Source organism: Opisthocomus hoazin, chromosome 1, assembly GCF_030867145.1.
Source record: "Opisthocomus hoazin isolate bOpiHoa1 chromosome 1, bOpiHoa1.hap1, whole genome shotgun sequence".
NCBI lineage: Eukaryota > Metazoa > Chordata > Aves > Opisthocomiformes > Opisthocomidae > Opisthocomus > Opisthocomus hoazin.
Genome location: NC_134414.1, coordinates 33,924,801 through 33,941,514, shown reverse-complemented (window position 1 = coordinate 33,941,514; position 16,714 = coordinate 33,924,801).

Genomic DNA, 16,714 nt, shown 5'->3' with positions numbered 1-16,714 from the left:
TAGCTATAATCACATCCACAAAAACCACCACTGCCCAGAATAGGATTTAAGTCATGATTGATCAAATGTGAGGCCAAGAAGCCTGGGCATCTTCTGCTTTAACAAAAACAAACGCTTTCAAGATTAAGACAAACTCAGCCCCTAAACAGTCATTTACACATCCTGCTCCATCCAAACAGTCCTGAAGAGGGTTAGTTATAATGGAAATGCTGACACAAGCGTAGCTGTAGTGATGCTGTAAGACACTGTTATGCTAATATAAGCATTACACTCTAAGAAAACATATTGAGTTAGTGATACATATTTTTCTCTTGAACAAAATTGTCACGGGAACAAAGGTCATATGCCACACGGATGCCAATGTTTGTTATTGACGTACATGTACGACACTTCACAATGACACACATTTTACCACCTTTTAGTAAAATGAAGCCCTTATTGAAAAATACCCATCAACTTGTTGGTGGGCCCTCTTTGGCTTGGCAAAGCCTGTGGTTGTTCTGCTTTTTCTTTGCAAACACTGCTCATTTTCTCTTGGATGAGATAATGTTTGCTATCAGCAACAACACAGATGGGCACAAACTGCTCAAGCGGACAGGGAATCTCCTGGAGTCCAGTCCATTTTTACAGCTTAGGTGAGTCATTTCTGCACCTCTATGAAAGATAACGGTAAGGGCTTCTGGTTGCTGCCTAGGATGTGGGGATGTTGAACACTGAACTCAGCTCCATGGCATCTTTACCAGAGGGAAATCTAGCTATATCTCTGCCCTCTCTTGATGCTGAACGGTTACCTCACAGCACATGTCTAAGTCTCCTTTTGCACTCATCATTTTGTGGGCTAAAGAAAAATGCAGATGATGCTCTTTCCTATATTTGTGCTTTCAGTAGGATGCTTTACTACCTTTGTTGCTTTTTTCCCTCTTGCTTTTAGAAAGAGTGCTTCTTCAGCTTTTTTCTTCCAAGAGCTTTTATCTGTCTCCTTTGGAGAGTAATGCAAGGGTTTGCTCAACCCCAGCATCATACACAGCAACACCAAAATGCTATTCGTGATTAGATACTGCTGCTCTGTATGCCGTGGACCTGGACTACAGTGAGGCTTAACTTCTCACAGTCTTTCTAGGCTTCAAAAAGCCTTATACCAAACATGGTCATGAGATTTCAGGCATGTCGAACATCGGGCCAAAGTCTGGGGCTTTAGGATGGACTGTGTCCCTCTAGTTGCAGTTGAAGTTTTAAAAAAAGCAAGATGAAATAAGACACTCCATTCATGTGATTGCAGTCATTCTTGAGTGAATCATGAATCCATGGGCTTGGAAAGCTATGTTGCAAGGGGGGACTCCTGAAACTTGTGATGATGTCCTAACACTCTCAGGCAATCATAAAGTCAATAGGGCAGGTGCCAAGAGTGTCAGGCAACCAGGTATGGTTTGCAGTTCTGTCTGAGTGGCTCTGAGCCCACTTCTCCAGCCCCAATGACCCTATTCACCGTCATATAGCCTGGAGAGAGTCTATATTGGTTTCTCCAGGGGACCAGCTGGCTTTGACTGGTGGTTCATTCCCAGAATGCCCTGCGGAAGGTTTCTGAGACCCTCTTGTGAAATGGATGGGGAAGTGGGTATCGAAATCCCTTCAAAAGAAGAGGAAAAATAAGGTGATTTGGATTATACATATCCTGGACTCCTTGACTGCTGGGCTACAGAAGAAGGAAGGGGTAGGACCTGCCTGGCCTTTTGTTCCCTCTACTTTTCGTTCCAATGACTGAAAACGAAACAGTGAGACATGAAACAGCAGTGAAGGACACTTTTCAGTTCCCCCTCATCCCTTTGTGCCTTGGCAAAATGATTTAGGTTGATCCGAGCTGAAGTTTTGAAAACCTTTTTCTGGTTCGGCAGCCAAGCCTGAATGTTGGCCCCTTGCACCGCTCTTGCTCTGCGAGCGAGAGTGCTTCCCGGGGACTGGCTGACGGCAGACCCGCACGAGCCCTGCCAAGAGCACCAGCGGTAGGCCTCTCCAGAACAGATTGAATTCTTGACCTCTGAATATGCTATTTCTAGCCACATCGGTGTCCGCTCTTCAGCAGCTCAATTAAAACAAAAGCAAACATGGGTTTCAGTAGAAAGGGGAAGTTGCTGGTGTTTGCTTACGTGGAGGTAATGGGACACAGGGTCCTGGTTTGTGTCTGTTTTTATGGTTTTGGAGGCTGCCTGAAGCCTTGCAGGACAAGATCCTTCCAGCTCCCCCTATGGCCTGGGACATAACACTGCACACTGGTTTAAAACGCCTGTGGCACGGCTCGCTCTCATCTCCAGGGCATCCCAGGCCCATCCAGCTGGTGTTGGACAAGGTGACTACCTCTTTACCACGCGGCTCCCTCCTCCTCGGGGACATGGAGAACAGCGGCCATGGTGACAGCATCTCAGATGGGGTCACAGTTTTTCCAGTTTCTGTTTTCCTTCATCAATGTTGCTTCGTGTTTTTATTAGCAAAAAAGAGCCAAACAAGTGTGTATTCACTTACGGAGCTGCTGGTCATGAGATCTATCAAGCTCCTTAGTTTTTTGGGCAGTCTGTTGCACACTTTGACATCTGCCTGTGGAAACCTCTGAGCCCAGAGGGGTTTTTGCCTTGTTGTGGGTAGTGTTAGTATGTCAGGAGTGCACTTGTCAACTACCTTTCTTCCTATAGCTTTAGGTGAACTTTTAGATGTCATGGTCTGTGAACACTGGGTGCCTCAAAGGCAAAACCTGTGAATTTGAAACTTTTGTTGGGAGAGCAGAGTAGAAGGTGGAGAAGCGGTTTAATATGGTTTAATAATGAGTGCTATTGAGGAAGATTTTACTCAGTGTTTTGAGCTGGAATTTTGCAAGGGCTGACAGCTTCATGTCTGGGTGGATTGCTTTGCTGAGGACTTGCTACAAAATGATGAAGAAACGAGTAACCTGTGCCAAAACACTGTTAGCCAGGATGTCCTGGGTAAACAGAGATTTTTAGAAAGTGTTATTTATAAAAGTTAGCAAGTGAAACCATTGCATCAGTGAGGAATTCAATAACGTTGTTAAATTACCAGAGTGAATTGACTAGTTGTGCATGTGGGCATATCTTCAACTAAATGATACTGGGCGGGGCTGCGAACTCTCCAAACTCCTGTTATTTTCAAGCTAAACCTCAGATAACCTCCAGTCCTTTAAAAATATCTGTTGCTGAAAATAAGTCCTCAGATAACCTTCATCCTTGGATAACCCACATCAAATCAAAGGCTAGGGACTAAGAGGAGAAAGGGGACTTGGAATTAAACTTGCCCTCACAAGTGAGCAACACACTGCTGCTGACTAGCAGCTATTTTTACTTGTAACCCTTGCGTTGTAAGCATGCAAGAAAATGTGCTTTCCTTTGCTTAGGAGCATGGTCCCTGCCTTGCTCATTTATCCGGGGTGCTCCTGGTTGTCTGATTACCTGTACAGCTGTGGATACTGCTGGCACTCACGTTCTTACTGTTGACTCCATTATCCAGGGGCCCACATACTCACCTGAGTAGCACCCAAACTGTCTCTGGGCAGACCTAGGGAAGATGGGAATACAGGCTGAATGGGTCTCATAAAAGTGCCCCGAAATGGTCTGAGTCCTTCTGAGGGGACTTCTGTCACACCTACAGGGAACAGTGTCTTCTAGCTGACAAGGGAGTTTTAAATGTAAGGTTTGGAGTGATTTCTGATGTCTCTGGAGATATGAAAAAGGTACACCTCAAAAAAAAAAAAAAAGAAAAAACTGACCAATTTCTGTGCCATCTCAGCACTCTTCCCAACCAAGAGTACTTGGATACACAGCACTGCATCTCCAGCTGTGGCCAAACTTCAGAGCAAGGTAAGGAAGAAACAAACCAGTCCAAAAAAATGCAGTCAGATGCACACTGGGGGAAAAATCCAGGGCTTCCAGGTTTCCGCAGGTGAGCTGCTGAAGCCTCAACACATGCAATTTGGTTACAGTTATGGGAGTGTTTGATAGCCCTCGATGAGTGAATATACTGTCCCCCAGGGTGGGAGTCTGCTGTCACTTGGTGAACAGGGTCAGAGAATATGTGTGCTGTTTGTGAACCTCTCTGGATGTTCATGGTCTTTTCTGGAAAGCAAGAAGATTGTCCACAGCACTTGGCAAATAGTTCAGCTAAGTGCAGGGCCACAGAGGTTTGATAAAGCAGTTTGCTGCCCCAGATAGTTCCTCTGGGTGGGATTTGGCAGCTCTAATGGAGGCTGAGTGTAAGGTTTGAATTCATTCATCTGACAATAGAAATCTGAGCCAAAGCTAACACAGAGTTTTATGCTCATTTACAGACCTCTGCAGACTAAAGGGTTCATAAAGGAGTTCACTGATACCTTGTTGACAATGGTGATGAAATACCCTGACTTGTCATCCTGGGAGATTTCAACACACACATCGACAAGACTGCAGATACAAAGTCCCACAAACTCACCTTCTGGCTTTCCTCCCAAACACTCTCCCGGTATGTCTACACTGACATTTACAGTCAGCCTTGAAGGGTCGCTTTTACTGGGTCTGAGTGGTGTGTGTCACCCCAACAGCAAATTTCAGTGGGCTGCATGCAGGGTTTGGAGAAGCCCCCTACTCGTGGGCAGTACCGGGAGCAGGTCAGCAGCCAGGACCATGGAGTATGGTTGTGCTGAGTTCCTCTGCCTGATGCATGCAAACGTGCTGCAGAGAGGATGATAGCTGTGATCAATGACAGAGCTGAGCTCCGGCAGATCTCCTAACTTTTGCTGTGCTTGGGGGTCACAGTGCGAGTGTTTATCTGGTACAAGCTTAATGAAGACCTTAAGGTCACTACTCGCTATCAGTGTTGATCATCTTTCTGATTTAATCTGTGTGCTCTTTAATCTGCTCCACAGTGAATGTCAATAACATGGACCAATCCCAAGGGCTGTCTTGAGCCTGGGACAAGCAAAACATTCGGTCCCCACAAGTGGACCAGAGCAGGCGAGATCAGGCAGGGCTAGCAGAGGAGGTACCAAGCTCGTGCAGAGGAGTAATAGCGTGAAGGGATTTCCTGGCATGTTAATACTGGCGGGACTCAGACAACCTCTAGCTCTGATTAGCTTTTATCAGATTCTCTCCAAGCAGCCTCCCAGAGGAGAGCAACACTGCAGTGATGGGACAAGGTGCTGAGGAGCTGGGAAGATCCTCCTGCCCTGCATGAGCCCTTTGAGGTCCTTACTGCCGTCCCCAAAGACATCTTGTTCCCTCCATCCACACAGGCTGCTGCCCTGTTGTGTTGGAGAGGAGGAGGAGGGAGTGGGAATGCAGTGGCATGAACTGGGATGGTGGCACTAGAAAAACAACATTTGTCGTCATGAATCCGGCTCTGTCCTTGATGATGTGGCATGAGAGGTAAGGGAGCCTTCCTCAGCTGTCACAGCAAAGTAGCAGCTCCTTATCCTCCAGCAGCAATATCTCCAGCCAAAGTGGCCACAGGGAGCAGCCAGCAAGCACAACGCTGAGAACCACAGACGATGATTCAAGGGATTCCCTAATACCCCAACTGGGTATCAAACCAAGAGTGGGTGAGGAGCAGTGGAGCCTTGTTACTTTTTAAAATGCACTTGATCTTTCTTTGTTTCCAAATGCCCTGCAATGTTTGGGAGCAATTTCTTGGTAAAAAAAAAAAATTAAGCTCATGCCCACAGAAATCCTATCTGTAAGTTTGAGATTAAATCAAAACAGATCTCTCTTTCTTTCTTTCTTTCTTTCTTTCTTTCTTTCTTTCTTTCTTTCTTTCTTTCTTTCTTTCTTTCTTTCTTTCTTTCTTTCTTTCTTTCTTTCTTTCTTTCTTTCTTTCTTTCTTTCTTTCTTTCTTTCTTTCTTTCTTTCTTTCTTTCTTTCTTTCTTTCTTCTCTTTCTTTCTTTCTTTCTTTCTTTCTTTCTTTCTTTCTTTCTTTCTTTCTTTCTTTCTTTCTTTCTTTCTTTCTTTCTTTCTTTCTTCTTTCTTCCTTTCCTTCCTTCCTTCCTTTCTTCTTTCTCTTCTTTCTTCCTTTCTTCCTTTCTTCTTTCTTTTCTTTCTTTCTTTCTTTCTTTCTTTCTTTCTTTCTTTCTTTCTTTCTTTCTTTCTTTCTTTCTTTCTTTCTTTCTTTCTTTCTTTCTTTCTTTCTTTCTTTCTTTCTTTCTTTCTTTCTTTCTTTCTTTCTTTCTTTCTTTCTTTCTTTCTTTCTTTCTTTCTTTCTTTCTTTTTTCTTTCTTTCTTTCTTTCTTCCTTCCTTCCTTCCTTCCTTCCTTCCTTCCTTCCTTCCTTCCTTTCTTCCTTTCTTTCTCCTTTCTTCCTTCCTTTCTTCCTTCCTTCCTTTCTTCCTTCCTTTCTTCCTTTCTTCCTTTCTTCCTTTCTTCCTTTCTTTTCTTCCTTTCTTTTCTTCCTTTCTCTTTCCTTTCTCTTTCCTTTCTCTCTCTCTCTCTCGAGTAACAAACTTGACCATGACATAGTGGGTATGATTTCCTTGCTTTAACTTTGGCAGCCTGTTTCTTTTCCCCTGACTATTTTGGTTTCCTAATGAACAGCCACAGATTCTCTATGCTGTCCTGCTACTGTAGGTATAACTGCGCAGGACCAAACCTAGTTGCTGAAACAGTGATGAAGAAAAAGTCCATTTGCTTTCTGTTGACGGAGATACCTTGTTGCTAGCAAATTAGGCCTTCAACATGATCATCAGAACAAAGCTGTTAATGTGAATGGAGAGACATATTTTTTTAATTACTTGCTAGAAAACATTTAGCCATCATTCCCCAAATCAGCGAATCTTGTCTCACAGGTGCAGTTAACATGAGCTTTTTTTAGTGTTTTTATTTTCATCCAAGCATAACAGAAGTTGACTCTAGATCACATACCTTCTGTTACTGAAATCTGAGTAATGCATTAAGTAATGGATGAATTTGTCTGAATTGACTAATGTGGTTACAGGAGTTTATCCTGATTTTAGATTCATTAATCTGGGATGAGAAGAGCCAGTTTTAATAAAGTGCAGATACCCTGGGGGAAAGGGGATGTTTAGGTGCCCACACTCACCACCTGCATGTGCCACCCTCCCACCCTTGCCTTTTTTATCTCTTTGTTTTCTTTCTGGTCATTTTTCTTGGAGCGCTGCCTAAAGGAATGAATTAAGCCTGTTAGGGCCTGGGTTGGTGTTGTGATGTTTATGGCCCCAATAGTGTGATGATTGTTTTATGATGTTTTTGTTTTGGCATCAGTGATGCCGTGATGTTTGCACTGCGATGTTGTCATCTAGGGAGGGCAGAGCCATGGCTACATTACATATATGTATCCCATACATCGTATAAAATGTACATATAAATCATACAAATGCTGCATGCCTAGGTGGTGTGTTTGAGGGCCTTCATCCCCACAGACAAGTGCTCATGAGGATCAAGTCCACAGTCACAAAATGGCTGAGGGTGGTTTGCAAGCCCAACAGCCTGCCAGACTGGTCAGCATTGCAGGATCTCAAGCGATTTCCATCAAAAGAAATCACCTGTGTTGGCCCAGAATTGTGCAGCTCTCACTTGCATCTTCAGAAAACTTTTCTTGGCAAGGTGGAGGGAGGCCCTGAGGCCAGGACTCATGCCCTGGAGCTGGTGGCATTCCCATGTGCGTGTGGAGGTGGGCACTGAAACATTCCCCAGGATGAAGTGATATTGTGGTGCTTCTCAGCACCCAGAGAAACAAGATATCCTTTACGGCTTGAAGGATGAAGCCCTCACCCAGGGGAGTTGCCTGTCTTGTTCCGATTGGTCCTCTCAGAAGGGCTGCTGGAGCCAAAACGAGTGACCAGAGAGACCAGGGAGAACAGCAATGCAGCCGGGGGGGAGGTAGGTCACTTCATTTGGTCTGAAGGAAAGAGTTCCTCAGGTTATTATCCTGACTACTTGGTGCTCACAGACATGTAAATCACTTTTTTCTTTTTTTTTACTTTGTTTCTGAACTGAAGGCTGCCTTGAAGGCTGCTCCTTCCTGCTGTATCTTTCTTCAGCTGAAGTGCTGCTGAAGACATCACCATGTAAAATGAAATGTAAAGTCTTGGAGTGCTAAAGCCTCCCTCTTCCCCACTGAGCCATCAGACTGCTTCCTTGCTTATCTTGTAGCCCTTTAAGCCAAGCGCAAACCATGTTTCTGCATCAGTGACCACATGTGAGAACTGTGCATTTTGTGTTATTTTTTTTTTCCCCCACTCATGCTATTGTTATCAAACTTTTGTCACCAGTTTCTATTTCAGTAACCAATGTGTAATCTGTAAATGCCAGACCCCTGGTCCCATCCACAGCCCAGATCTAAATGTCCTTCTTTAACTAAGCTGTGTTTTCTGCTTGATCTGTCGGCACTCTTACCGCATATGCTACAACAAACCAAGTGCCTTTGTTCTCCTAAAGCAATACTGCCCCAGGCTGTCCTTCCAGTAGACATTAGTTCTTTTGTTTGGATAAAAGGGTGTCATCACTCATTCATGATGAGAATATGATTCAGCCTGGTCTCTTCACTTTCACAGCCCAGTCTTCATAAATACTTGGTTTTACAGCATATTGTGCGTGTATTCAAATGGCTGACATCAGTGGGCCAGATTCTGCCCTGACATGAATCTGCTTCAGTCCTGCTGTTCATGTCAGAGGAATTGTGGGGAGTTTAAATCAGAGGAAAGTATGATCTGTACCCAGTCCTATTTCAGTCCAGGCTTTCTCTGAAAATAATGAGATGTGCAAGTGCCAGCCACTGTATGGAATTACTCCTAAATCAAGAACAAACAATAAAAATAGTTAAGGAAACTCATTTTCCATTAAGCATTTCTGTGATTGAGGGATCACGTATGCCTTTGTAAATTTAACACGCCATAGACAACTTTATAGGCAAGAAACTGGACAGTTTTGTCCCTCTCTGGTGATGATGAAGACTGAATTTGAGACTTTTGCACTGAGAACTGTGGGTCTTCGAGGCAAAAATCCTCGCTCCTTTATCTCAAGGCCATTAAGACAGAAAACCTACATCAAAACAGAGGGACCTGTGCATGATCCCCAGTGCCTGGAACTGCAGCCTGAGCTCCAGGGTGAAGCAGTGTTCACGCTAGAGCCTACTCCTTTCCACCCTGGTTTCAATCCCAGAGAAACACGGTGGTGCTAGCCTGGTGGCAATGGTGCTGTGTCCCAGCCAAGTCCTTGCTCTGGGGCCAGCCTGCTGAAGTACGTGTGTCACACACTGGCTGCTCAGCCCATTTCATAATCCCTGTAGATGAGCTTGCAAAGGAGAAATTGAGAGTTTCATGATGCATTAGTTATATTTATATCACTGGGGTTTCTAAAAATAGCATTAAAACTTCAAATGAAATGTTCGCGGAAAGTGTCTTCCAGCATTTTCTGAAATGGCAGGGGTCTCAACAGCAGCCTGTTGAAGTATGTCTGATTTTTTCCTACCACCTTCATTGAACTTTGGGTCCATACCTACCAAGGAAGCTCCTTAGTGTTGCTGTTGTCATGTTGGCTTCAGGTTATAGCCAAAATATAGGGTGTTCACCTGAAGTGCACTTTTAAAACATTCCCATTACATGCTTCTTCTTCTCTTCTCCACTGGAATAAAATTGCAATTTCTCTTCTCAGAAGGCTGTATTTGGGCAGGGATACCACTGAAAAGCAGTGAGTAATAATAGTAATAATTAACCATCATCTGCTAGAGCCTCTTGCTCTGCTTCTGAAACTTCAGATTCATTATGTCTGTACGGCAGGGACTGGCAAATGCAACGGCCTCTCTCTGCTCTGAGGTTTTGCCCCTCTCTGGTTTTCCAAATCAGAGCTGTACATTTTAGTGCACAGCTGTGTCCCAAACTGGATCTCTGCCAGCTCAAGTGAGAACTGGGGATGCGAGAAGACTTCTAAAATGTGTAAAAATACTTTGACTGCAGTGATTTAACTTGAAGCTGGATTTATTTAATGATAGCAAGGGTGTGGTGTAAATCTTTATAGTTTTGTTTTTTTTTTTTATGGACAAAAGCCCCTAAAATGTGCTGCAATTGAACTAAAAGATACGGAGAGATACAGGATACGAGTGACTTTAAAATAATTCCTCACAACATCTGTTAACACTGAGACGAGCTAATGTTACTTTATTTCATGAACTAAGGAAGTGGAAAAAGCCTTAAGGAAAACACATTAGGAGAAGATTAAGGAAGAACGTAGAGCATATGGTGGCACATGGGTAAGGAGGCCTGGATTACCTCGGTTAATAACTCACCCAACACATTTCTAATCTATTAATTTCCATATTTACCTTACATTGCTTTACATAAGAAATTCCTAGACCTAGCAGTGGCTTTCCAGCATATTAGAAGGTTTCTGTTTGGTGTGGAAGGATCTGTGATCAGCCAAACATTTCACGGCCCTGTTGGTAATGTGTTAGGGAGCCTTCCTGACATAAAAATTTATTTTAGGGAAAGCTTGTTCTAACAGTCAGAAAAGCCACTAAAAGCTCATCTATTGAGCCTTGAAAGCATTTTAGAGGCTACTCCAATGTCCACTGAAGCCAGCGGAAAAGCTTCCAGTGACTTTAGGATATGTTTTATTGGGACACTTAAGCGAGGAGTTGGCTAAAGTGAGTATCTGCTTTGAAGATGTTAACATTCATGGAACTGTATAACATCCATAAATTATGCATTCTAGTACCCACCTAATTTATTTTATTAAATAAGAGTATTTTTCATAAATCTGCTGTCAACATTACCATGACAAAGAGAGTTGTCAGTTCTGAGCTTGGCTTGAGAGGCAATCAGTTTGTTGATAATTGATCTGATTGAAAAATTAATGGGGCACGTAACTGGGTGAATGGTGTTGAGAGAGTTTATGGTTCTGTCTATTGGTTACTGAATGATGCAGATGCATTGGATACTTTATGCAGAAAATGATGGGAAAAACTGTGAAGTTAATCAGCATTTTTTTTTTCAGTGTTGTGCTTTCTGGGACTTACAGATAGCACTGTCTCTGCTATATGAATCCTAACTGTTCCTCTCCAGGAAGGGTGATGGGACTTTGCGGGGATTCTTGCTTGTAAGTGTCATCATAAAAATAGGACCTGCAAAGCTTTCTCTATGATTCACCACAACAAAAGACCTTTTGTTTCGAAAGCCAGACAAGACTGGTAATGGACTGCATACTTGACTAACACGTCATGTACAAACCCAACCACTTAAAATCATGGAAAATTCAGGACATCATAAATCTTACACCAACTGCATCATTTTATTTATTCAAATTTTTTTTTCAGATATTTAAAATAAATAAAATATGTTCCTACATAGGCTCTAAGCACTCTGCCAACTTACAACTGAAAAACCAAAATGAAATGTAATTGACTCACTGCTTCTACCAAACTGAAGTAAATAAACACTGGAGCCTCATTCATCAACCAGTCCTCTTAAGGCTCCTCAAAGAGCTGCTCCAATGCATGGGTCTTCTAGCATGTCCTAAAAGTCAATAAATACAGATGGTGTCAGACTGCAGGAAGGGATTTATGAAGTCTGGGAAGCTTTTTGGGAGTATCTTGCTGGCTATACCTTCTCTGTTATAGTGAAGGGAACATAATCCAGTCATCAGTGCTTCTAATGCCTTCATCTCCGAGAGATGCATCACTGAGTATTTGTCTTAGGAAGGATCTTCCCTGGAGACTCTGGGCTTCCTAGGCCCAAACTATCATATTCAAATCAGTCAAGCCACTCAAAAATAGCCGACCTGGGTCCCAGAGCAGAGATGTGCATACCAGGTGTGTGATTGCCTTCTGCACCACAGCCTGCTTCCAATTAAACTGAAATGTAGCCCCATGTGAAGGACGTGTTGCAGGACTAAGCCAGAAATGACAAAAACACAGATGATGAGTGCAAGTTATCCATCTAAAAGTAAGAGTTGTGGCCATTTAGGCAGGCGTATGTAATAAAATCTCTGACACCCACTGTCAAGAGTGAATGTAGTGCAGTTGAAGGGAGAGGACTATGTATGAAAGAGGGCCTCTGTACAAATAGTGTGCTGGAGGTTCAGCAGAAGATGGCACTGGATAGCAGAGGCAAGTACAGACCTTCAAAGACTCAGAAAAACTGAGGAGGTCTTGAACCACTGGTCTTGTTAAGCTTCATTACCCTGGTTTCAAAGGAAAAGGTACTGTGATGATAGCCCTGAATATGTTATGTGGCCTCCTAGGACATTAATTTTGATCCCGAAAGCAGAGCAGGGTGACACATATGTGGGTTCTGCAAGCTGACCATCTTTGAAGATAGAAGGATGGGTCTGAGCATGTTTGTCTACCCTCTCTAAGAAGAGAAACATGCAAAGTCTGGATATATTTTACTCGATGGAAAAAAATTTCTTAATGGAGGGGTTGACTTGCATAGCCAGGAGGATGTGACCAGCAGGTGATTCTGCCCCTCTGCTCCACTCCAGACCCCACCTGGAGCACTGCATACAGCTCTGGAGCCCTCAGCACAGGACAGACCTGGACCTGTTGGAGCGGGTCCAGAGGAAGGCCACAAAAATAATCCAAGGGCTGGAACATGTCTCCTGTGAGGAAAGGCTGAGAGAGCTGGGGCTGTTCAGCCTGGAGAAGAGAAGGTTGGAGAGGGACTTTTTACAAGGACGTGGAGTGATAGGACAAGGTGTAGTCACTTTACATTGAAAAAGGGTAGATTTAGATTAGATAGAAGAAAGAAGTTCTTTACCGTGAGGGTGGTGAGGCACTGGCACAGGTTTCCCAGAGAAGCTGTGGCTGCCCCCTCCCTGGAAATGTTCAAGGCCAGGTTGGAGGGGGCTTTGAGCAACCTGGTCTAGTGGAAGGTGCCCCTGCCCATGGCAGGGGGATTGGAACTAGATGATCCGTAAGGTCCCTTCCAACCCAAACCATTCTATGATTCTATGATATTAAAGTCATAATGAAAAAGTTTAAAAAAGGGAATAATAGACTCCTGAGCAAGTAAAGAATAAAGCTGTCCAAGGACATAAGGCCAACAAGTTCAGTCATTCCTAGCCCATCACTGTTGGGTAACAGGGTGTATGTTTCATGCAGTGATAGCAAAATTGGAAGAGATAATTTGCACAAGTAGAATATGAAGTGGTTGATAATAATTAGACAAATATGAACAGTGGATTTTTTTTTCTTTGTGACAACTGAAACATATTTAGAGTTAGTCTGAATATTTTTCTCACTCTAGGTGTGAAAAATAAGAAAATAAATATGCACTTTGGATACAAATCGGAAAATAAAGGATAGATTTCTTAGGAGGGTGGCTTCAAAGGGTCATTATTGAGGGGTTAAGATGCTCACCCAGGACCACAAGGGTCTAGACTTCCTTTCTGCCAAATGTGGAGCAGACCCTTGAGTCCATCCTCCTGTAACCACTGAGCAGAGCTGTTATTTCTTCTGTTAGTTTTTCAAATGCGCTGAAGCTCAGCAAAAGCCTCATCTAACTGACAGATAGAGAGAAATTGATTACAAAACTGAAGTGAATGTCTGCTTATGTGCAAAAAGATCATGTCTTGACTATATTTGTGTGCAAAAAGAGTAAAATATGAACTGGTAATATACATTCTTAGTTCTTTAAGAAGGCCAGTTTTGTAAAGCTGAAAACAATTATAAGCCAAATCTGCTGGGAGAATTTAAACAGAAAAATGTGAATGATAATTGGAAACTGTTTAAAAACATTTTACTAAAAAGCCATACTTGTCCTAAAACCAAACAACATAGCTTTAGTGAAAGCTGTTCTGTTATACAAAAATCCACATGTAGCAATTGGAAGAAAGGGTGAGGCACCAAAAATTAATTTAAATCAGAAGATAAGAAAGGTGATAAATTCATAAGGGAAGCAAGAGAACTGTACGTAGAAGTATTTGCCCAAAATTAAAGATCATGTAAGTTAAGGACAAGAAGAAGCTTTTGATGTATGTTAGGGAAGAAAATCTATCAGTGATGTTTTTCTCAATGGATGGAAATGGCGGAATTATTTATGCTAACACAGAAAAGACAAGACTAGCTTTCTATGTTGGTTGGAAAAAAAACCTGAAAGTGTATAATCCCATGATAGTGATGATGTATTTTACATTACAACAATAATTCAAGAAAATGTTTAAACAGCAGCTACTAAAGTGGGTATGTTAAATGAGAGACTTGAACAACTTCTGTCCACAGGCTTAAAAAGAACAAGTCAAGAAACTCCTGTAACTATGAATAATCGTTTTCCAGAAGACAATGAACACTAGAGAAGTTTGAGAGGACTGGAAAGATACAGTCTTATTTATAAAACATGTGTGGGGTGAGAACACCGATCACGTGCATTTCGATTTGACTTTCTCTGGTCTTAGAGAAATTGAATTTGATGTCAGACTCTGTTAATAACACTGTGAAAGAGATTATCATAGTAAAAACCTTTTAATACATGTTTATGCAACTAACTTGATATCTTTTTAAACAAGATTATCATTATGGTCAACACGGCTAATAGTGTTTGATGCAAAGTACTTTGAATTCTGTATGGCATTTAGCTCAGCACATGATGAAAGTTTTATTAAGAAATCAAACATTTCTTTTATTGTAAACCTTAATTATACAGACACAAAATTGGAATGTCACACTAAAAGTGGGTTAAATTCTGGCACACTGATTGTTCTGAAAATGCAATTGCTGGTGGAAATTTATCCTTTACTTGGTGTTTTGAATGCAGTCCTCAAAAAAGTGATAGCTGGCCTTCTGCTACTCAAGAGCTTCATCTTGGAGATTACATATAACTGTGCCAAAAAAGTCATGAAGGAGAAAAAAAAGTCAACCGAGTGATAAATACTGAACAGAGAATCTTCTGAGTTACTTGAGAAGCTGAATTCAAGAAAAAGTGCGAGTTTTTTTAGTAGGATTTCAGTAAGATTCCGGAAATCACTAGCATATCGAGATTAGTGAATAATGTGGCCAACCAGGAGTGGAGTAGCAGATTAGAGCCCCTCACACTGGGGTCTCTACACACGGCACAGTGTTTGATGCCAAACCAGATTTAGTTGGGTCCCCCAGACTGATCACCAGTTGCTAGTTCAGAGCCTAACGCCTGCAGCAGCGGCTGGGATGTGCGTGATGCACACCGGGGAGCAGCTTCCTAACTGCTTTCCCTCAGCAGGAATCCAGTTTCCACAAATCAGACCTGAGTGGGTGACCTGCACCTGCGTGCAGTAAGTGGGGTTGGGGGTGGGATGCCACAACTCACCGCTGAACCTCCGTACCGCACCAAACGCAAGTGTTTGGTGGATGCGGCCATTGAATCCACAAAGAAGGTGGGACTGGGACCTTTGCGTGTGAATCAAGCAGGTGGGGGAGGCTCCCCTCCAAAAAGCTGCTCCTGAGACTGCTAAACAGGAGATGGGAGGCCACATCTGCCTTTGGTACCACTGTGGGATGTTGTTCTTAGTGCTGATTTCGACAACTGCAGAAGGATGCTGCACGAATTGGAGAGGGTTCAGAGACAAAAGCCACAGGAATGATAAAAGGTCTGGAAAACATGTCTTACTGTGATAGACCCGAGGAGCTCACCCTGTTTATCTAACAAAGAGAAGATTAAGAGGTGACTTGATCACTATCTAGAAATGTGTACATGGGGAACAGAAATTTGATGACAGTTTGCTCTTTTGCTCTGGCAGACAAAGGATGTGATAAGGTCCAACTGCTGGAAGATGAAACTGGGCAACCTCAGACAAGAAGAAAGCGGTGTATTTTTAAACAAGAAGATAATTAATCACTGGAACTGCTTACTAAAGGTTAAGGTAGATTTCCCACCCTTCACCATTTCAGAACATAGATTGGTGTTTCTTATTAAAAATAAGCTCTAAATTACGGCTTAACAACTTTTACTTCTTCCCCCCCTCCCCCACTCGCCAGAGGATCACCAAATCCCTTCAGTAAAAAAAGAAATACGCAGATGGCCTGGTAGAGTGCTTACACAATGGCTTTCATTTGCAATCAGCTCAAAATTAGATCAACTCTGAATGTTTGTTTATTCTCTTTATTTCCCCCAATTTTATTCACTTGTTTGTTTGCATATGAGGAAATACATATGCATGCGCATGTGCACACACACAGAGGTATGTTTCCCACTACAAAGCCACAGATACAATGACTGTAACAAAATTTAGAGTAAACTGGTTCACTAAATTTCAAAGATGTTTTTTTTCCCAACTGGAAATGTCCAGGTTCCACTGTAAGTAATGTAATAAAAAGTTTCATATCGATTTTTTAAAATTCTGGCTTGAGTTGAAGTCACCCAAAATGAAACACTTGGTTCAAATTTTTCTCACAGGTTTTTTCTCTATAGGAAAATCAAAATCTTCCTGTGGAAAATTTCAGTTTTGTAGTAAGTGCATTCCCATTAGAAAATAACTGCTCTGTGCAACTCCCAGCCAACTCTAGTAATGATGGCCATCACAGAGAGCAGGAGAGAGAGAGGGAGTAGATGTCTTTACACTCTCTCACTCGAAAGAGAGAGAGAACTGAGCTTCTCTCTTCCCTTTGTTTTAGCAGTCAAGTTTCTTACCGCTTCTTAAGCACACATAACATATGCGTATGCATTTATTGCTTGGGTATCAAACTGATAATATATTAAGAGGATTATGATTTACTGCTGTAATTATTGGCCTCCAAACTTTCATCCACAATTATTGTGTGCGTATAT